The sequence below is a fragment of the Sturnira hondurensis genome, unplaced genomic scaffold (genome assembly GCF_014824575.4).
Source record: "Sturnira hondurensis isolate 20B ecotype Veracruz unplaced genomic scaffold, ASM1482457v3 Scaffold0006437, whole genome shotgun sequence".
Classification (NCBI taxonomy): Eukaryota; Metazoa; Chordata; class Mammalia; order Chiroptera; family Phyllostomidae; genus Sturnira; species Sturnira hondurensis.
The window spans coordinates 8,501,331-8,523,644 of NW_028079068.1; the positions used below are offsets into that span (position 1 = coordinate 8,501,331).

Genomic DNA, 22,314 nt, shown 5'->3' on the forward strand with positions numbered 1-22,314 from the left:
ACCTTTCAGTTTGTGGGACAATGCCCAACCAACTGAGCCATACCAGCCGGGATGACTTAAAATTTATTAATTATTCTCTTCCCATGACACCATGCCTTGCTCTCTGTGTCTAAAACATTGCTAGAAACTAGTGGTGATGGGAAGGGAGGCACTTCCAGCAAAAGAACTGATCTTTTGTCCCTTTGCCCCCCAAATATATGGTAGGTCCTGTAAGGGGATTACTCCACACTTGAAGCTAAAGGGAGAGCCCCAGGGACAAATATTACAGCCCAAGTGTCTCAAGGTATAGAATTTCTTATATGTAATAGGTCCTTATTTATTTGATTTTTAATATATATTAACATATAATAAAGAATTTTGCTGAGTACAAATAATTTGCACTACAAATTATTTGTCTTGTCTAAAATTGATCAAAGTGCGTATCAATTTGTAGCCAAATCATACCCAGAGGGGATCTAAAATAGTAATAATTTTTTAAAAAGAAGAAAATTAGAACAGAGTTGGGTAGAAATCACGTGGCTTTCACATAACTTTGGTTCCTTTTATATTGTTCCCCATGAAAAAGGAAAACAGCCGAATTCCTACCTAGATGGTAATACTTGTACCATTCACGTAATTGGAGGAGTCTTGATTGCTCTCGGGAACAAGTACACCGCTGTGGCATGAGGCGGAAGGTATAATTTGAAACCAGACAAGAGATAAAAGGCTTCTTTTAGAAACAATATAATCATGTAAATGTAAAAGTAAAAAAGAAGGCTTAATAATTTTACCGAGTAATCTAAAGCTAAATTTTATATGCCAGTTCCTTACCAAAGTACACCGCACTTTGTAGAACTCAAGCCTACTGCGGAAAAAAGGTTTTAAAACTTCTTTTGAAACAAAGGCAATGGGGGTAGCAAGCACAAAATATACTGGAGTGTTATTCATTATTGTTACTTGCTGTACCACCTGTGATAACTTGTTTCGCGTTTAGTAAAGGCTCAGAGAATGAACACTTATCATCATCCACTCCTGTGTGGACTTTTCGAATCAAGGACAATAGCTCTCCTTTTCCTTCAGTGGTCTAAACGCAAGGGAGTCTGGGAGGTGCTGCGCAGAGGGGTGGAGCTCAGTCAGAACTGGGCTCATTTCCAGTTCTGCTTAGGAGTTTGCAGCTGTCTATGCAGGATGTGGAAGGAGGTGAGGCACACAAGCCTCCTTCATTATTGCACAGCCTCAGTGACCTTCCCTGAAGAACTCACCTGCACTTCTTCCTTGGCACATTCACAACGAATCTCTGAGAAACAGGAATCTCTGGGATACAGGTTACTCAGGGAAAAAAAAAGATACTAATTTACTTAGGAGAAGTAAGCACTTCATAGGAAAACTCTCAACTTAACAGAGGGGAAAATAACTTTTCAAAAAGGATCAAGCCAGTAACCCTAAGGAAAGGAAGAAAAAAATGAAACAACAATGAAGTAGAATAATTAGTAAAAATAAAAATGGAAAGAATACTGATAAATATATCCGTTACCATTATAAATTTGAACTAATCGAACTTCCCTTTCAAAAGACAAACTTTCAGATTGGGTTAAAAAGGCAAAAAAAAAAAAAGCTAAATTAAGCTATTATAAGAAATTGACCTCCAGTAAAGTGACAAATTTTGAAAACAAATGATCAGACAGATGTATGTCAGGCAAATCCAAAAGCAAGAATGGCAATGTTAGTGTCAAATTCAAGACCAAAAGTAGTAAATAAAAAACAAGGAGATGGAATGATTAAAGGCACCGTGGCAGAAATTGCTAGATGCCTATGCAATGCCCATCACTCTTCAGTCTTGCTAACGAAAACCTCAGTTTAATTCGACACAGCCATGCGTCCTAATAAAAAAAATCAACTTTTCTCTTTTACACTCAGGGGTGGACAGTAAGTTGAAAGCAAAGTTTAGTGGCCAGGTCTAATTCAGCTAGAAGCTACTTATTTTTGCCTTTCTCTTTTTTCTCCTTTCTGACTGGAATATATATGTGATGGCTGGTGCTACAGAAGCTCTGCTGCCACCACACCTTGGAGAATGCACACTCCATGGTAAAGGTGGCAGAACAGAAAGACAAACGGAGTTTGCATTCCAGATGACCCTGCAGCTACTCCACCGGCCCTGAACTTCTTACCATTAGACATCTTTTATGGTTGAAAAAAACCACATTTGTACTTATGTAAGCCACTTTTATTTGGGTATTGTTTTCTATGTAGCCAGCTGGATTTCCTATGGTACAGATATAGACATGAAAAAAAAATACAGTTGTCAGCACTAAAGATATAGCACAAAATTTTTAAAAAATCAAAACCAACTAGAAAGGCAAACAGAATTGATGAAATTGACATCCATAGTGTATACCTCTCTCAGAATTTGCTAGAATATGGAGGCAACTGCAAGAATATAAAGAGTATAATGATACAACCTATAAGTCTATTATTATACATGCATTATATATATTATTAGCATGTAGTATAAAACCCACAAATATATACCTCCCAAAAAGAGAGTATACAATCTTTTTACATGTGTATGAAAGATTACAAAGTCAGTCATAGTCTTAGCCGTGAAAGACGAAAGCATATTGCAGTATAAGGTGATGATGGAAGCGGACAGTCCGCTTTACCCTTGCCAGCAGAGTGACCTTGGGCAAGTGACCTTAAACTTCGTGGGCTTTTCCAGTTTGATATCCACATACCTAGATAAAGCTGCTAGTGCCACATGTTACTAGGTAGAGGTGCCAGGTCATCAGGTGGCTGTCACTGTTTCACTTGGGGAGGGTCAGCAGCAGGCTAGGAGGGTAACATTTCTCCTGTTGGCCTCCACTGAAACGGTCAACAACAACCGTCCAGCACGGAATTCAAGGGCACCGAAAGAATGTTAAATGGGTGAATTGTTCCTTGCAGGAAAAGAAACAGGCTCCATGTTTCCAATTATTCTTCATTTCAGACAACAACTAGCTGTTTCCGTTGGCTGGCACAGTAGCTGAATGGGGAACACTATTGAGTAAACGCTGCTGAAGAAGGATGAATGTGGGACAGTGAATTTTTTGACACAGTCTCAGCTTTATTTCTGCCTATTGCTGGCAGGCTACCACAAGGGGCGTAAAGAAACAATTGACAAAAAACTTTGTACATAAGGCTTAAAGGACAAGATGTCTCTATAGCCCCCCAAAATATAAACTTTTTGTACCAACAAGAATCATCTGTGACATAACACAGAACCCCTAAATTTAGCTGTTGGTTAGAAAAATAAAAAAATGCATAGTTATAAAACTCCAAAAATAAGCCATTTTTAATATCGCAAAAACAAAATAGTGAAGCAATTAAACTTTTAAAATAAAGAAAAAATCAAGTATTTTAATATATATATAAACATGTGACGATTAAGAATATTATTAATTATATATTTCAATAACATATTTTATATAAGTAGATTATAAACATATAGGCTGTATTATAAATTATATGTATTCAATATTTATGTTGTGATAAAATTTTGATATTTTGATTAAGTTAAAATTTATTTTATGTAATAAAATTAAATACAATAAAAATTTTAATTTAATATAACACAACAAATTTAATACAATAAATAAAATTAACTTTAATACAAATGTTAGATATACAAAAATCTTAAAAGTTTTATCCCTGAACCTAGAGCAAAAGCAGAAATAAACTGAAGACAGTAAATTCCCCAACTCATTTTAGGTCACAAATTATTAATCAACTAACTCTGATGTGTAACTGGGAATGAACGGGATATTTGTTCCTTTGCTTTTGGGGATCTTTAACTGCATCAGCAAAGTGATATTTATGTTTTTGCATGTTTCGTCTCAAATATGTTGATGTGCAAATAGATAAACTGAGGGTGGTTGTTATTATTTTTTGTCCAAAATATTTCCTTACTCTCTAGGTGTTCCTAATTTTTCTTAGCATTATCTTAGCATATCAATTCTTCACCAATCCCTATGCCTTCTTCTCTTCAAAAAGTTTTGTGCAATTGCAAAACCAGCTCCCATCTTCCTGCTTAGAATGACCTTCTCATTAACCTCTGCACTCACAAATATTCTTTCTCAACCTTTGCTGAAGTTCTTGTCATTCACAGAAGGTCCATCTTTTTTCTATGTGTAGGAGAACATCAAACTCAAAAAGATTTTCCATCTTTGAGGTTTCAGACTGATTCAAATACAGTTCAAATAATGTATTGCCTCTGAAATGTATTGCTTTCTGAAATGAAATAGAGTGCCCATTTATCAGAAAGGAAGACAGGCTGGGGAGAAAAGACAGAGAATGAAGAGAAAGGAAAGAGGCAGAGAACAGACTTCCTCTGTCTAAATGGTACTAAAAGCTGAGATTCTGTGGTTTTGCAATCCTGGCGATTAGCACAATGCCATCAGGACTACGTGGTTTTTAAAAATTCAACTTGGCAGACGGCAGTACGTATTTACTGAACTGAATTGATAAAACTGGGTGTTAAGAACTACATTAAAATGATGAGAAGATTTTTTTGTTCTGGTCTAGATTTTATTTTAAGGATTTTTTAATTCCAAAATTGTCTTGCTAAAATTCATGAGTCTGTCTAATCATGTAAGGCGCAGGATCGCCCTGCATTCCTGCCTTTTCCCAACATACCGAGGTCAGATGCCTGGTGCTGCCCCTCCTCTTCCTGAAGGGACAAGATGTCACAGAGTGATGTTAAAGGATAAAGAAGGATTAAAAAGAACAGAGAAGGCACTCTGAGGCAAACACAACATATGAAATCGGGAGTCTTTTTTTCCACATGATTTGTAAAGCTTTTTGGCTCTTTCTCATCCCCTCGTATTCGTTTTGCCTTCCCTGGTCAGGGAGACTCAATTTGGCCTATTAAGGATTTCATCTGCCTCTCTGGAAAAGGGCAAGCAGATGCAAGGGTGGGGGCGGGGGGCAGTGAAGGGACAAGGGGGATTTAAAGTCTTTAAAGTTTGAAGAGGGAAAGTGAAAACAAAATTAAATTTAACTGTTTCTTTCTCAAACATCACTTCTGGTTATAAGACAATTTGCAATAGATAAAGATCGTGTTTTTACAAACCTCACTCTCATCACCACTCTGGGACTCTGACGTGCCCCTCTTCCACTTTTTGGTCAGGGAAGAAATTCATCTTACCCAGAATCCAATCATTTAAAATGAGTCACAATGCATGACTCAAGATTCAATTAGTTCCAGTATTTTTCCTCATATTATATTGTTTCCTTTGAGATTGGCTTGTAGGAGGATTACTTCCCCACTCCCAGGTAGCTACAGCTTTTGGCTAAACTTTGTCTATTGTATGAATATGTATGCGTATGAATAAAGTATAATATGTGCATGTACATGGTATTTGAATAGTGCTTTAATTATAAACACAAATTTAAAGAAAATAACAGCCCTGGCTGGTGTGGTTCAGTGGATTGAGTGCTGACCTGTGAACCAAAGGATTGCTGGTTCAATTCCTAGTCAGGACATATGCCTGAGTTGCGGGCCATGTTCCCCATAGGGGGTATGCAAAAGGCAACCACACATTGATGTTTCTCTCCCTCTCTTTCTCTCTCCTTTCCCCTTTCTCTAAAAATAAATTTTAAAAAGATTTTTAAAAATAAAGAAAATATTAGTTCACCAATTCACCCAAGGAAAGGACAAATTAATTAAAACAAATACCATATTACAGAATACACCTGATTTTTGTTTTTAAAATCAAGTAATTTTTACTCAAATTTTACAAATGTAACAGTCATTCCTCTTATACTAGGGATAGAAATCTCCCTCATACATGTGAATTATTTCTCATAGATGTCAAACATTATGCAAAGATTTATGGTGAAATTAATACTGTGGATTAAGTATAAGTGGCTGCTCCTTATTTGTATTCGACAGCACAATCAAACCCTTTTTTGCTGCAGTTAAAATGGGAGACATTTCTATGGTTTTCATAGCGTGCAAGATAGGTAGACTTCCGTTCATACTGTCTAACTTTCCTGGGTCTCTGTGCATGCTCACTAATAAACTAATCCTTGTGCAGTGAGATTAATTAACCCTGAACCAAATCTTTCAGAGACTCTTTAGTGGTTCCTGTCAAAGGTGAAAGGCTCACAGTCCTAGATCTTGCACTCACAGCCTTTCTCCACCTGGCCCCAGGCTACACTCCTGCTACATCCCTCCTACGCTGCCCCCACTTGTCTGTCCGCTGGCTCCCTGCACTTTTCTACCCTTGAGCATTGACTCACTCAAGTTCTTACCTGGAATACCTTCTTCCTTTTACTCTACAAACCCCATACTCATCCTTTTGTAAATTTTGTATTTTTTAACTATATAAAATAATGCATAACTACATAATTCCTGGAGAAATATTTAAACAATATAGAAGTATATATACAGTAAAAAGTCCCTGTGCATTCTAGCCCTTCCCTGCCCTCCCCCATCACTCGCCAATTGCACTCTGCTCCTCCTCCCAGATTTGCTGGGTATCCTTCCAACCTTTTTCTCTGCATTTAATATACATACACAGTTTTTATTTATTTCATTTTTAGGTAAATGGGGCTAACTATATACTCTGTTCTGTGACTAGCTTCCTCCTATTCAAGTTATTAGATTTCTTCTCTCCCTGAAGGCCCCCCTGCCTGCCTTGAACATCTAACTCTTGGTGTCCATGCTACTCTTGGTGTCTGATGCATCCCTTTGCGGTGTTGGGTTGTTTAACGTATTTATATGTTAGTGTCTTATCACTGGAATGTGTAGTCTTTGAGAAAAGGAACTTGTCTTTATCTTTTGTGGTGGTTGTAACTGTATTATGCACAAAGTACATACTCAAAAGTATTGAATTGAGTTAGGTAAACGTCAGGTTCCCCATTTCCCAGTCTAAGGTGGAAAAACATTGCTTAAAGGGAGAGAAAACTAAAAATGTACCACACTGAAGGACTTTAGAGTTTCATAGCCTCTCCTAAGAATTCTCCCAATCTGTTCTACATGACAGGTAGGCAGATTTCTACACATCAACCGAGAAGTGCAGGAACTTTCGTGAGAAGTCACAGACCCTAGACAAAACTTTTCTTCTCTGACCTCTCAGACCAAGGACAGCTCCACCAGTTAAAAGTCCTTGGAGAGGAAAACATTCTTCTATAATGAAAGAACATTTATGGTGCAGGGTGATAGGAGAAAGGGATGTGAGGGAATTACAGTCTATATAAGGAAAACACACTCTTTCAGACTTCTTATGTCTAAAATCTCAACTCTCACTGAATCATTTCTCCAGTGGAAATAATCACTGGCCTATTCGAAGAGCCTTTCAGTTTTCCTTTCAACATAAAAGCTGTACAGTTGAACGTGACATTCCATTTATTTATTTATTTATTTACTTACTTATTTATATTCTCACCCAAGGATACCTTTGTTTATTTTAGAGAGAAAGAGAGAGAGAGACATTGATGTGAGACAGAAACATTGATCTCTTGCCTTCCAAATGCATCCCAACTGGGGATAGAACCCACAACCTAGTTATGAGCCCTGACTGGGAATCGAACCCACAGTCTTTTGGTGTACGGGATGAATCTCCAACCAACTCAGCCACCCAGACCAAGGCAAACCTTTCATTACTTTTTAACAAATATTATTTTCTCACATCACAGACAAGGCAAAACAACCAATAAAAGAAGTTGTTATATTGAACGAGTTACTTAATACTTCCATGCCTCAGTTTCTTTATCTGTCCAAAATGGGTATAATAATACTGCCTACTTTATTGGATTCTCATCAGTAAATAGGAGAATCAAGTGCAGTATGTAGCCAAGTCTGGCTCAGTAAGTTCTCAAAAATGTTAGCTACGATGAGGATGATTGTGTTAAGGCTTCTTACGTCTGTGCCAGGAGCTCAAAGGATTTTCTACATGGGACTTTAGTCAAAGAAGGCCTACAAGAAAGAACATTGCTGAGCTGTTAGAATGGTGAACAATATGAGTGATATTTCTCAGAGTATCCTATTCAATCCTTTCAATCTCATTACAACAAATTTGCTTAGAATCTTTACTAAACTGACTATTGCTTGAAATAGATGCATTATTAAACGGAAAATCTCTTTTCATTAAAAATTTCCTCTGAAATAGCATAGTTTTTTATTCCTTTTGACATCATACATGTCTTCTATTAATAGTCTTAATTCTTAAGTCCACATAATTCTTTCCATTGAAAGAATCTAATTTAATATTTAATAGTTAAGGATTTTATTTTATCAGAAAAAGTTGCTGTTGGTCTCAAAAAAGTTCAATCCTTCAACTAAGACCATTAATCAAAACAAATAAATTATTTTAGTTAAGGACTAAATACTTAGAATGCTGCAGGTAACCAAAATAGTGGAAATACCTTAAATTGCTAATTTTAAGATCTGAAATAGTTATTAAGTTATTAATAGTTATTTTATTACACAGAGAAAACCCAAAGCAATTAACTAGTTAATTCAGACACAAAGACACTCGGCATCAACTGATTGAGAGTTTCAGGTTGAATTATTTGGTTACTGAATTGCTTACTTTGCCTGGGCAATGTCTATATAATAAATTAACAGGCTACCTTGATAATTAATGTGTGTTCATTACTATACAGGCTAAAGGCATAGGATTTGAAATCAGAAAGAAGAGTTTAAATTCCGGTTTGGTAACCTCCTAGGTCAGTCTTGGGTAAATTGTTTGACTTCTCTGAGATTCCGTTTCCTCATTCCTAAAGTGTGAGTGTCAAGTATTTTGCTGGCTTGTAAGGATAAAATAAAGTAATATACATATAAAGAGCTTAACTGACACTTAGTAGGTAGACGTTGGATTGTTTCTTTTGTCTATTTTAACCATTTTGATTTTTAACCCTTGATATAATAAACAACTAAATAGAAAAATATATCAGATGATGATAAGTACCATGGAAGAGAGCAAAGAGGGAACCTTACATGTCTACCAGAGTGTCGGGGGGTAGCTAAAGCAAGGAAAACTGGAAGGAGAGAGACGTGGATAAGGGGGCTTAGCCTCAATCCCAGACATACAAACATTGTCAGGGTGCACAAGGCAGACTGTGTTCTTTTGACCTTTGTTGTTTCATGATTGTGAGCATCATAATCAGGAGGACATAGCCTAAAATTATAAAGGCAAGTGGAGAAGAACTCAGGAATGAAGAGGAGGGGGAGCTGAGACTTCAGGGACTAATGAGCTGTAGGGCCAGCCATTGGTGTCAGTGGCCCTCAGTCTTAAATGCAGGTTCCATTGGCCTGGAAACACACTTCCCATTGACACCCAGCAATGCAGTCCAGAGGGTGAGTTGTGTTGTAGCAGCAGATTGTTTTGATCATATATAAATACAAACACACACACACATTTTATTGTTGTTCAATTACAGTTGTTCCAATTTTCCCATCATTGCTCTCCCCTGCCCTGCCCACCTGCCCTCAGTCAATCCCCATGCTGTTGTCCATTACCATGTGTCCTTTATACATGCTTCCCCTCCTTTCTTTTGTTATCCCTCTATCCGTTCCCCTCTGATCATTGTCAGTTTGTTCCTTATTTCTTTATTTCTCTGGTTCTATTTTGCTCGTTTGTTTTATTCATTAGGTTCCTATTATAGGTGAGATCATATGGTATTTGTCTTTTACCTCCTGGATTACTTCACTCAGAATAATACTCTCTACTTCCATCCATGCTCTCAAAAAGGGTAGGAGTTCCTTCTTTCCTTCTGCTGCATAATATTCCATTGTGTAAATATACACAGTTTTTTGATCCATGCATCTACTGATGGGCACTTAGGCTGTTTTCAGCACTTGGCTATTGTAAATAACACTGCTATGAACATCGGGGTGCATAGGTTCTTTTGAACTGGTATTTAAGGATTCTTAGGGTATAATCCCAGCAGTGGAATCATTGGCTCAAAAAGGCAGTTCCATTTTTAGTTTCTTGAGGAAATTTCATTATGTTTTCCAAAGTGGCTGTACCAGTCTGCATTCCCACCAACAGTGCACTAGGGTCCCCTTTTCTCCACAACCTCTCCAAAACTTGTTGTTCGTTGCTTTGTTTATGATGGCCATTCTGACTGGTGTGAAGTGGTATCTTACTGTGGTTTTACTTTGCATCTCTGTGAGGGCTAATGATGCTGAGCATCCTTTCATAAGTCTATGTGCCCTCTGTATGTCCTCCTTGGAGAAGTGCTTGTTCAGGTCTTTTGCCCATTTTTTAATTGGATTGTTTGTCTTCCTGGTGCTGAGTGGTATGACTTTTTTATATATTTTGGAGATCAAACCCTTGTCTGAGGTATCATTGGCAAATATGTTTTCCCATACAGTTGGTTCCCTTTTCATTTTGCTGATGGTTTCTTTAGCCATGCAGAAGCTTTTTAATTTGATGTAGTCCCATTTGTTTATTCTTTCCTTTATATCCCTATCCCTAGGAGATATATTGGTGAAGGTATCGCTGAATGGGATATCTGACATTGTACTGCCTACGTTTTCTTCTAGGACTGTTATGGTGTCATGACTTATATTTAAGTATTTTATCCATCTTGAGTTTATTTAAAATATATATATTATTTCAAAAATAAAATAACCACATTATAGAAAGAATGCAACCTACATATAGAAAATCTAAAAGATGTAGAAAAAAATAAGCCACCTATAATCCCATTATCTTAAAGTATTTAATATCAGCATTTGGCCCTGGCAGGTGTGGCTCACTGGATTGAGTGCTGGCCTGGGAACTAGAGGGTCACAGGTTCTAGTCCCAGTCGGGGCACATTCCTGAGCTGCAGGCCAGGTCCCTAGTGAGGGGTACTCAAGAGGCAACCACACATTGATGTTTCTCTCCCTCTCTTCTCTGCTCTCTAAAAATAAATAAATAAAATATTTAAAAAATAATAATATTGGCATTTGGGTTACTTTCCTTCTCATCTTTTTCATTTAGAGATATTGGCAATGTGTATATTTAAAGATAATGGCAATTATACTGTATACAGTTGTGGATTTTGTGCTTTTAAATGTAACATTGTTTCACAAGCATTTTTCCTGTTGCTTCCTAGCTTTTCATAGCTATCCTTATAACAGTGAATAACATATCATTAAGTAAATGAACAGTAATTTAGTTAATTTAACTATCTCCTTATACTGTTAGATGTTTAAAATCTTTCTTCTTAATATTATAAATATTATATCAATGTACATTTTCCTGCATATCTTCTTTACCATATTTTAGATTATCTTCTCAGAATTGATTTTCAGAATTTTCAAAACATTAACTGTTCCAGGACATCAACATTTTATGGCTCTTTGTGTTCACTGCCAAATTTCTTTTCCAAGGCATTATATCAATGTATAGTCCCAATAATGGTGTGTGAGAGGAACAAATCTCATTGCACCCTTGAAAACACTGGATTATTACATTATTAATTGTTTCTTACAGCTTCAGTTGCTGGGCCATGATAATAAACAAATAAATACCTAGCATGTCAGACAGTGATAAGCACAATGCCGAACAGCAAAGAGGGGGGAGGGAAAAGTGGTGGGAGCTAGCACGTTGGTGGCTGCCACTTTATACAGGATGATCGGGAAAGACTTTCTAAATAGGTGGCACTTGAGTAAGAGCTGATGGGAGTAAAGGAGTAACAGATGGGAGTAAAGGAGTAAAGGAGTAACAGGGCTTCTGGCAGAGAGAAAAACCAAGAAAAGGACTAAGGCAGATTCACACTGAGTGGCCTTGGAGGAACAGCAAGCAGCCCAGTATGGCTCCTGTGCCTTAAGAAGGAGACAAGGAAGGAGATGAAATCAAAGGGAAGAAGGGCAGCCAGGATGTGCGAGGCTTTATCGGCCCCTGTAAGGGTTTTCCTTTTATTTGGAGTAGGATGGGAAGGCATTAAAGGGTTTTGGAGAGAGGGGAGTTAGGAACTGACCTGTGTTTCCTGTGACCGGCTGATGTGTTCAGAATAGGCTAATGTGCCCCAAACCAAACTCAGCCTCTCCCCCCGCAAACTTTCTTACATTTTTAGCACCTCTAGTACCTGACCTATTAATGCTCAAAACCTCAGTCATCTTCTGCATTTTATATCCAGTTGTCACTGGGCCCTGTCAGTTCTTCCCCCCAAATGTCCCCTGTGTCTGCTTTCTCTATCCATTCCCATCGCCAGAACCCTACCATAATGTTTTCTGGCTGATCTTCCAACCTTCCGTCCTTCTGCTCACCACTCAGAGTTGTCAGCAACTGTGAAAAAGACTTGATCAGTCTGCTCTTTAACCTGTCTGCCTCCCTTCCACCAATAAGGTCCAAATTCCTCAGAATGAAATTCAAGCTCTACCACCACATGATTTTAATCTGGAGGTCAAAATTTATCTCCTAGTTTTATCCAGAATTAACTGTGCCTTCCTGTCGAACAAGTTTCCTAAACTAGCTCTGCACTTTCTTACCATTCACCTTTGCTTACATTGTCTCCTCTTCCCTGTACCTTTCCTTCTGGACCCACTCAGAAATCCCACCCATACTTCCAGGACCATCCCACACAGTACCTTCTGCACAAAGCCATGCCCAATTTCCCCTGCTGGAATGATGCTCATTTCCTTCTGTGCTTCCGTAAGTTCTATTCCATTACTCATATGCTCTGTGCCATATTATGATATAGTTTGTGAATATGCTTTCTTTCCTTCTGAGTGAAAAGCGCCCTAAGGATCCACATCGTATTCTATAGAATTTTTTACAATGCCTTGAACATAATAGGTGTCCAATAAATGTTTGTGGTACTTAAATTCCCTAAGACCTTGTTACTGATTTGTTGTTGAAATACAATTAGAGTTCAGGTCATCTGAATCCCAACACTATTCTATCTTTCGGACTCTCTATGCTTCATTATTATCTTATCTGAAGTATTTTCGAAACCGCTAAGGAATATTAAGGAAGGATGACTAAGCAGAAAACAAATGCTGAAATTTATTTTCCACGTAGCTATTTAAACCAAAGTAAAATGAATTCAGGTGGACTAAAATTTTGACTCTGAATTTAAAAATAAAAATTAAAAAACATAATACATACACATCAAGAGAATTTTAGGCTCCTACAGTTTGATTTTTGAGCTGCTCTTAATTTTTTAGGAGTCAAATTGCCATATTTCTGGGTAGTCTGTAAATTTGGAGTCGGGTAGGGGGAAACAGAAACAAAATTGTGATTTTGCTTAATAGCTGTCCTCAACATTCTAGCTTCTAAGAATACGAGAGGGTTTAAACATTTGGGATGAGACCCTCAGGCATAAATCCTGACTGTACCAATTCTCCCTATTTGGAAAAAACAGTTGAAAGTACTAGTCTTCCAAACCAGGCTTCCCCTTTGGTATTTGAAACTAAATTATACCCATGATACATGGTATGCATAAGTATATGTAGCATGAAGGTAAAATTAAATTATAGTATCTAAAACATGGTAATAGCATTAATATGCACACACAAGAGTTCTTTGTGAGTGATGGCTGACACTGATGCCTTAGGAAAAGGAGAGCACAACTGCATTCAGACATTATACTGAGGCCTGTCCAAAAAGTATCCATCCATGCACTATGAAGAGTATAGACACGAATTGAAGAAGACACAAGAAACACTGTACACAGGACAATAATGATGCTTCAGTCTCCTTCAAAGTAGGCATCTCGCACAATTCTTTCAATTGCTATCAGCGACCGCATCATAGTTCCCTGAATCTCATCAACAGTATGAAATCTCTTTCTTTTCTTTCAAAGGTGATTTTAGTTTTGGGAAAAGCCAGAAGCTGCAGGGCACCAAATCAGGGCTCTAGGGTGATACCTGGGTGATTTGATATTTCACCAAAAAACTCTGCATGAGATGCGATGCAAAAGCTGGAGGGTTCTCATGATGAAGCTGCCAATCACCAGTTGCCCATAGCTGTGGCCTTCTGAATCATCCAAATAGTTTTTGTGAAGGAATGTTTAAGCTTTACACAAAATTTGATGCAGATTCATTGCTCTACTGGCTCAGTCATTTTGCATGTGAGGGCCATACAGTACACGAGTTCACTCAATGGCAGCTACTGCCCCCAACTGAGTAGTACAGTGAAGTCATCATTGTTCAGTCATGTACATTCCAGTCCACTCTCCTTGGCTGCCAGCTTACATCGATGTCATATAAACTGTTCTCATTAAATTAACAACAGTTGGAATTTTTCTGGACAGAGCTCGTATTTTGGAAGATAATGTTAGGTAGTGGGGAAGAAAGGAAATGAAAAGACGTTCCTATACAGTCTTGCCTTCTCTCCATCACAACTTAGAGAGGGGTGGCATTGCCATGAAAATATCCCATTGAGGTTTTTCACAAATTCAAGTGAAATGCGATGAAATTACAGGTTTACATTTTACAGGGAAAAAAGGACAAAACTGAGGCACTGATTCTTCTCACTCTACTCCGTCTCACTCTGGGTGTTGCGGTAGCAACTGACCTGTGACTCTGATGTGCGTGGTAATACGGGGCTATAGAAATGAAACTAGCCTTTCAAATAGTTTCATCAAACTTCTAACTTTGGTTAGTAAGCCCCAAACCAGTACAAAGACTTAGTATTTAAGAAACTTTCCCACAGGCAATTGTCCCCAATACAACCCAAATTCTACCTCATAGAATGACGTGGACAGCTTTTCTTGTTCTCTGCAATGGACACGTGAAACTGCTCTTAGCCACAGCTAATGATCATAACCGTTTGTCCATCACATGGGCGATATTTCCAGACTAGGGGAAGACAGCGCAGAGTAATGGGCAAGAATTCAGGCTTGGAGACAGACAGATTTGTTCTTAAGCCACAGATGTATGATCAGAGGCAATTTACTTAAGCTCTCTAAGCCTCAATTTCCTCACTCACAATGTGGGAAGGGTAATACCGTTTGGCTGATCATATTACTGTGAAGAATAGTCTAGAACAAGTGTTACCCAATAGAGAAATATGATGCGTGTTGCAACTGTGAATCACACAGGTAATTTAAAATTTTCTAGCAGCCCCATTAAGAAAGGTAAAAAGAAACAGGTGAAATTAATTATAGTAATATACTTTACGTAACTGACATACCTCAAATATTATTTCAACATGTAAAAATATTAGTGAGATATTTTACATTCTCTTTTTGGCAAGGCATCTTTGAAATCCAATGCGTATTTTACATAGATGGTTTATGTCAAGTCCAACTAACCACATGTCAAGCACACTTGGCCAGTGGCTACCGTATTGGAGAGCGCAGGTCTAGGAAAAGGCTATAAAGCATTTAGCCACTCATCATACTGGGCATGTAGTGGACCCTACAAACTTAGGTATTCTATTAATATCATTAACATTATTCTTAGAGAGCTGTGTGATCTTCTCAAAGCCTTCTCTTCTCTTCTTGGTTCTATCTGTGGTTGCTCTTAGGTGCACCGGGAAAAGCTGGGTTACTCAAGCCTGAGCCCTCCACTTATTTCAAGGGTGACTTCCTCATCGTCACACCCCATGTATCCTGTGGCAGGGGCCCTAAAAAGTGAGATCTGCATGCAGACTATATCCCTGGAGCACCAATGACACATGAAACCCCAAGAAGCAGGCTCCACCATTAATCTGCCACCATCTCATACAAATATAACAGGATAGGGCATTTGCCATGACAACTGCTTGCTCCTACATTTTTCACCTTACAAGCTGCAAGATGCTATGCGATACACTGTGCTCAAAAGTTGATTTGGTAAGTTAAACACAGTTAACCATATGACCCAGCAATTCCACTAAGTATACCCAAGAGAGTTTAAAGCATATGCTCACACAAAAACGTGTACATAAATGTACACAGCAGTATTATCTACAACAGCCAAGAAGGAGAAACAACACAAATGTTCACCCACTAATGGATGGATAAACAAATGTGGAATATTTACACAATGGAATGTCGTTCAGACATAGAAAGGAATGAAGGGCTGGTACACACTACAACCATGGAGAAACCTTGAAAACATTATGCTGAGTGAAAGAAGCCAGTCACAAAAGGCCACATGTTGCATGATTCTGTTTATATGAAGTGTCCACAATGGGCAAATCTATAGTGACAGGGGCCAGATTTGCGTTCTCAGGCACTGGGTGGAGGAGACAGCTGAGAGGATTTGCTGACAGGAATGGTGTTTCGTTCTGGGGTGATGGAAATGTTCTGGGATTAGATAATGACAGTGATTGCATAATACTGTGAGTGTAGTAAAAACTACTGAGTTGTGTTTATTTTTATTTTTATTTAATGATTTTAGAGACAGAGAGAAAGGGAGAGAGAGACAGAGAGAAACATCCATTTGTTGCTCCACTTATTTATGCATTCATCAGTTGATTCTTGTATGTGCCCTGAATGGGGATCGAACATGTGACCTTGGTGTATCAGGGTGAAGCTCTAACCAACTAAGCTACCCTGCCAGGGCTGAGTTGTTCTTTTAAAACGTTGATTTATGCCCTGGCTGGGTTGCTCAGTGGGTTGAAACGTTGTCCCGGACACGAAGAGGTTGCAGGTTCAATTCCCGATCGCAGCAGGAAGGAACCGATCAATGTTTCTGTCCCACTGATGTTTCTCTCACTCTCCCTACAGCCGATGAATGTATCCTCAGGTGAGCATTAAAAACAATAATAAAATTAAACTGAATTCTTAAAAAGTTGATTTGTTGTTCTAGGGAAGGGTAGTGAGACAGACAAGTACTGCCAGAGCCTCAGGATAGGGAATCATTTGTAAGACTTTAAAAATATATCACCCATGCCCAAAATATTACCTGATAGCATACTGTCTTTAACTAAAGTATACCTAAATCAGGCCTTTCCTTCCTGTAAATTAAAATGGTTTTACATTTAATGTGAACTACCTATGAACTACTAAGAAGGCACAAACCTCAAGGATACACATACATATACACATGTCCACAAACATAAATGCATGTAAGTGTGCCAGAACCTTCTGAAAGAATGTCCCCGTCGTTCCTTTGTGCCTGTCTTGCAGCATGCCTATCTCACCCCGGGGGGCCCACACCTCTCCAGGGGCCCCTACCTGCTGTGGGACAGCGGAGCACAGCAGGTAAGGGGTGGGCCGGGCACAGCCAGACAGCCTGCGTTCTCACTCATCCGGGTCTCACTACTCTCTAGTTTTGTGACCTTACACAACGACCTACCTCTTCTGTGCCTCAGTTTCCCTTTACAATGGGGATGATAAGAGTGCCTGGGCTTATTGCCCAGATTAGGAAAGTTACAATATAAATATATTGTACATACAATATAAATAGAATATAATATAATACAATATAAACATGCAATATAAAGTGCTCAGAAGAATGCTCACTTTTACTATGTTAAAGTGTTTTACTTAGTAAAACACTTTACTAAGTGTTTTCTAAATAAAAATAAATCAATAATTAAAACCCTGTATCCCCCGCATGCTGACCTTGCTTGAACATGCTTTCCCTCTTTCTAGAACATTCTTTTCCCATGATAGCTCCTCTCTTCTCTTCCTTCAGTACTTTGTTCAGTTACTGCCTCAGCAACCCTGATTATTCTCCCCCATCCTACCCCTTTCTTATTTATTTCTGTTGGTTTATCACTTTTTAATATACTAGATGATCATTTGCTTATGTATTTTGTTTGTGACCCATCAGCTCCAACCAAGAGGCGAGGATCTTATCTGCCTGTTCGCTACTCAACCCTGAGCACCTACCGACAGTGGCTGTCACAGAGAAGGCACCCCACTGTTTTCTGAGTGAACAGTGGTTACTTTGGGGACCCAGTGGCACTGGGATTGCAATGGGAGTGAGATGTAGCTTCCTCTAAATGCCCTTTTGCACCATTTTACATTTTACCACATGCTTAAGTTCCTTCACAACAAGGAAAAGTGAGACACAAAATAATGGGAATAAAAGGGTACATGGGCCCGAGGGAGAAGCCAGTAGCACAAAACAGTAAGACTTCCGGTATCCATGACCAGGGGAGGATTCTAGAAGAAAGGCCGCCTTTAGGCCTTACCCCTGAGAAAAAGTGGAATGACTCCTCAGAAATGGCACACAGCCCTGGGCTTGAAGCACAGCATGTACACAGGGTAGCAAGGAGTCTTAAAAAGACTGCTTTTCCATTGTGCAATACGTGTCCTGTACCTATGGGTACAATGAGAAATTTTTCCATGGCAAAAAGCCTATTTCCAGGCACAGTAAACAGAAGTGTTTGCACAGGGCTGTTTGCCCACTTCCACCACTGCAGCACGGAAGGCAGGTGGCCTCGGTGCCTGGGAGTCCTTGGGCAGGAGCAAGTGATCTGTGTCCACAGTCATCCTGGACACACGGCCCTTCCTCATTCCCTAAGACCCTCTGGGAACCGATAAAGATGACAGGATCCCATATAAGAGCACTGGACCTCCAATGAACTATTCTGTACACTAACCCAACTGGTTTGGAGTAAAACTGCTCTAAGTTATCTTTGGGGTCCCCCACCTCTCTTTTTAGTATCTCCGTTTCTGTCCCCTTGCTTTACTACTTCCCTGTTCCCTCCTGTCAGGAGACCAACTGATAAGTCACGAGCCCCTTGGATAATGTATTGTCCATTCTACAAGTTCTTGCCTTTAAAAAATGGCCAATAGGAAAGAAATAATAAAGTTGATGTTATTGATAATAATGAGGATGAGGACAGTCATAGCTGATGGTAGCAGTTACTGTTTCCTGAATATTCAATAAACACGGATATAATTTATCTTACTGAATCCTCCTATAATCTAATGAGGTAGGCATTACCATAATACCCATGTTATAGATGAGGAATGAAAAGTCGCATAGCAAATGGCAGATAAGGCGTTTTGAAGAACTGTCTAAAAATTTTTGCGGTGAGGAATTGTATCATATCATTCAAATGAATGAATTTATAAGGTGGAAACTTTGACCTTGTAGAGACAGAGCTGGGAAGAGTCAGATAATCACAGCAACCGTGAGCAGCAGTGAAATTGACCATTGAGGCTTGAAACTGAAAACAAATGCCTGCCTACATTCAGTCCTGAGAAACAAGCATGAGACCACCTGGGGCAAGTCACATAGCCTCTGTGTGTTTGAGATGGTTGTTAAATTCGGTGAGATAATGCCAGTTAAGTGCTTGCAACAGTGTGTGTGTATGTGTGTGTGTGTGTGTGGCCTTTAGACGCCATATATTCTGATTGCTATAAATCCCTACTATCAGAACAATTTATTTCTAGCTTCCAGATAACACAAGTGATTGTCAACTGATTTTATAATGTAGTTGTTGATCCATTTTCTATAGGTTTTTACTAAAAAGGTAATATAACAATAGTTCACAGGGAATCACTCCAAATTCCATTTCTCTACCAGCAATTATTTTTATTTTTGCATATTGCCCTCAACTTTTGTAAATTCTGAGAAGTTAGGTGAAGAGCACACTGTACTGAGTCATTTTGGATTTTTATCTCACTCCGTCACAAACCAGCTGTCAGATCGCAGGGGAGTCCTGTCTTGCCTTAGTTTCCCAAAGGACAAAGTGAAGAGGCAGGACCCGATGCTCCTTAAAATCTCTCTAGATCTCACAGTCTACGATTTTTATCTACAATCTACTTTCTTTTTTGCTTTCTTAATATTTAATATACATGTAAGAAACATTTGCCATGTTAGTTACCACTCTAAACAATGGGAAATAAAGTTTCATGTACTGGACTCTGCAACTGTAAGGTTATAATTCACCACTCCCCCCCAAGGAATTTCAAAAGTAGTAACCAAATTACCAAAAACCTATAAAAGTTACTATTTCAATATGTTCATGATATATACATTTGCAACTAAAATATTGGCAATTCCATACATTAATTATAAGTAAGCATTTAGTTTGACAGGCCATTCTAATCTTCGTTGATGTACAGTTATTAATTCAGAACATACATACAAAAATGTTACTTCGGTATATTTTTTCCATGTGGTATTATTGATTCCTAAAGTTTCTCTACAAAAGCATTAGGAAGAGGGAAACAAAGAAGAAAAGAAGGAGCGACTCTACCTGACTTAGTTCATGTTGACAGAAACACATCTGTGTAAATGTCTAAAATGTCTGTAACTATTAGTGGGATGAAGCAAGGCCTCTCCCGCACTGCCGCTTGGCGTGTAACCTGTTATAACCTTTCTAGAGGTATTTGACAATAGTAATCAAGAGCTTAACTATGCTCCTACCCTCCGGCCAGGTAATTCCACTCACAGGAATTTGTATTAGAGAATAATAAGTACACAGGTGCTTTGTTGCAGTATTAACACAGAACTGTAAAGATCTGTAAATAATCTAAATGTCCAGAAATAGAAGAATGTCTAAGTAACCAATATCACACACAGTATGTGAAATATACATGTACATAAATGTATATACATTTTATTGCTTTTAGAGAGAGAGAGAGAAACATTGATTTGTTGTTCCACTTCCTTATGCATGCATTAGTTGATTCTTGTACATGCTCTGATGGGATCAAACCTTCAACCTTGGTGTATTGGAATGACGCTCTAACCAACTGAGCTACCTGGCCAAGGCCTAAATGTGTATACATTCATGGTCTATATGTATATGTGGGTGGATATTTTTCCTCCCTCAGCCAGATCATGGTGCAGATACCAAGGGTTCTTACGGCTACTGGCTTAGTCACTATTTCTAGGTCTTTTTAGTGAATAGAAGAGCTAAAAAATACATATGTACTTTTATATGTGCTTCATAAGTTTCTATCACTAACTTCTAATACAAATTCAGAACTACGGGGTAATTAGCTAAACTTTTCTTTTTTAAAAATCCCTATTTTCTCCCTTCCATGCTGAGAATCCTGATTCTCAAGGACACGGAGCATGATAGAATTAGAATATTTTATAATTAATATTTGCTTGTCCCTTCTTCTCCAGGCCAGCAATATCTACATCACCACCAGCATGTGATGACCAAGAGCTGATGAGAAGTGTTTCACAGTTCTGTCTATTTTCAGGGTGCACCACACGATGACTATGTCAGTCAAACTGAGGTTTCTCAAAATAACGCTCTGTATGCTAACCGCTGGGTACACAACTGGGCTTTTTTAAAAAATAGGAATTGCATTTTAAAATGAATATTTTTATAATTAGGTAAAATAGCTACATGATTTCAAAGTCAAATTGATGAAACAAGGTAAATCAAAAAAAGTCTAGTTTCTATCACTGTCCCTTCCACTTCTTTCCTCTCCACCTCTTCTAGGTAACTATTATTTTGTTTGTTCTTTAATATAGGCAAATATATACATATCTATATATGTGTGTAGGTCTGCATATGTATATATATAAATGTATGTAAATATATATTCATATCCATTTTTACATTGATGATAGCATCTTGAACTACTTTTCTCCTAGTTGCTGTTTTACTTACAATATATCCTAGTGATCAACCCATAGAAATATATCTAAAGATTCTTTTTTTAAAAAAATTTATTTATTTATCTTTAGAGGGGAAGAGAAGGAGAGAAGGAGAGAAATATCGATGTATGGTTGCCTCTCGTGAGTCCCCAGCTGGGAACTGGCCTGCAACCCAGGCATGTGCCCTGACTGGACTGGGAATTGAACCCCGATCTTGTGGTTCGCAGGCCCACGCTCAATCCACTGAGCTACACCAGCCAGGGCTTATCTAAAGATTCTTAATTCCATTTTGTAGCTGCACAGAATTCTACTGTGTAGCTGTACCACACTCTGTTCAACCACTCCTCTATTAATAGGTTGTTTGTTTCCAGTCTTTTGCTATCATAGTTTCAGTCCTATGGTTTTGTATATATTTATATACACTTAAGTCCATCATCTCATACCAATAGCAGGGGAGCTATCACAGACTATTAGGGTCATGTCAAAAGAACTGAGGAGCCAATTTGAAGATGCCACCACAGGCCAGACGGGAATAATTGCAGCATTAATACAAATAATAAATAAAATATTGAGTTACAATGTTTCAATTAATGAGTTTAAATGATAATTAAAAAACAAAACCAAGAAAACGAAACACCTACTTGGCCATCATTGGCATGTGCCAGAAATAAACTCAAGGAATGATCGGATTAAATATATCACTAGTTCAAGAGCCTTGATAGACTAATGAATCTAGGTGACATCATAAAAGAAGAGACAATTACACATTATGCCCCTCCCAGTGACAACACACAAAACTACCGGTGAGCAGTCTTGCCAAGAAACCAATCTGAATCTTACAAAGCCAACAGATAGTTTGAAGAAACTCAGAAAACAGAAGAACACGTCCCCTACACACTGGGGCTGCA

At 38.4% G+C, this 22,314-nt stretch overlaps 1 protein-coding gene across 2 annotated transcripts in view; it reads right to left on the reverse strand.

Annotated features, from left to right (window-relative positions):
* MKLN1 (muskelin 1) overlaps nucleotides 1–22,314 on the reverse strand; it is a 337,548-nt gene that overhangs the window by 279,798 nt on the left and 35,436 nt on the right. The window lies entirely within an intron of this gene.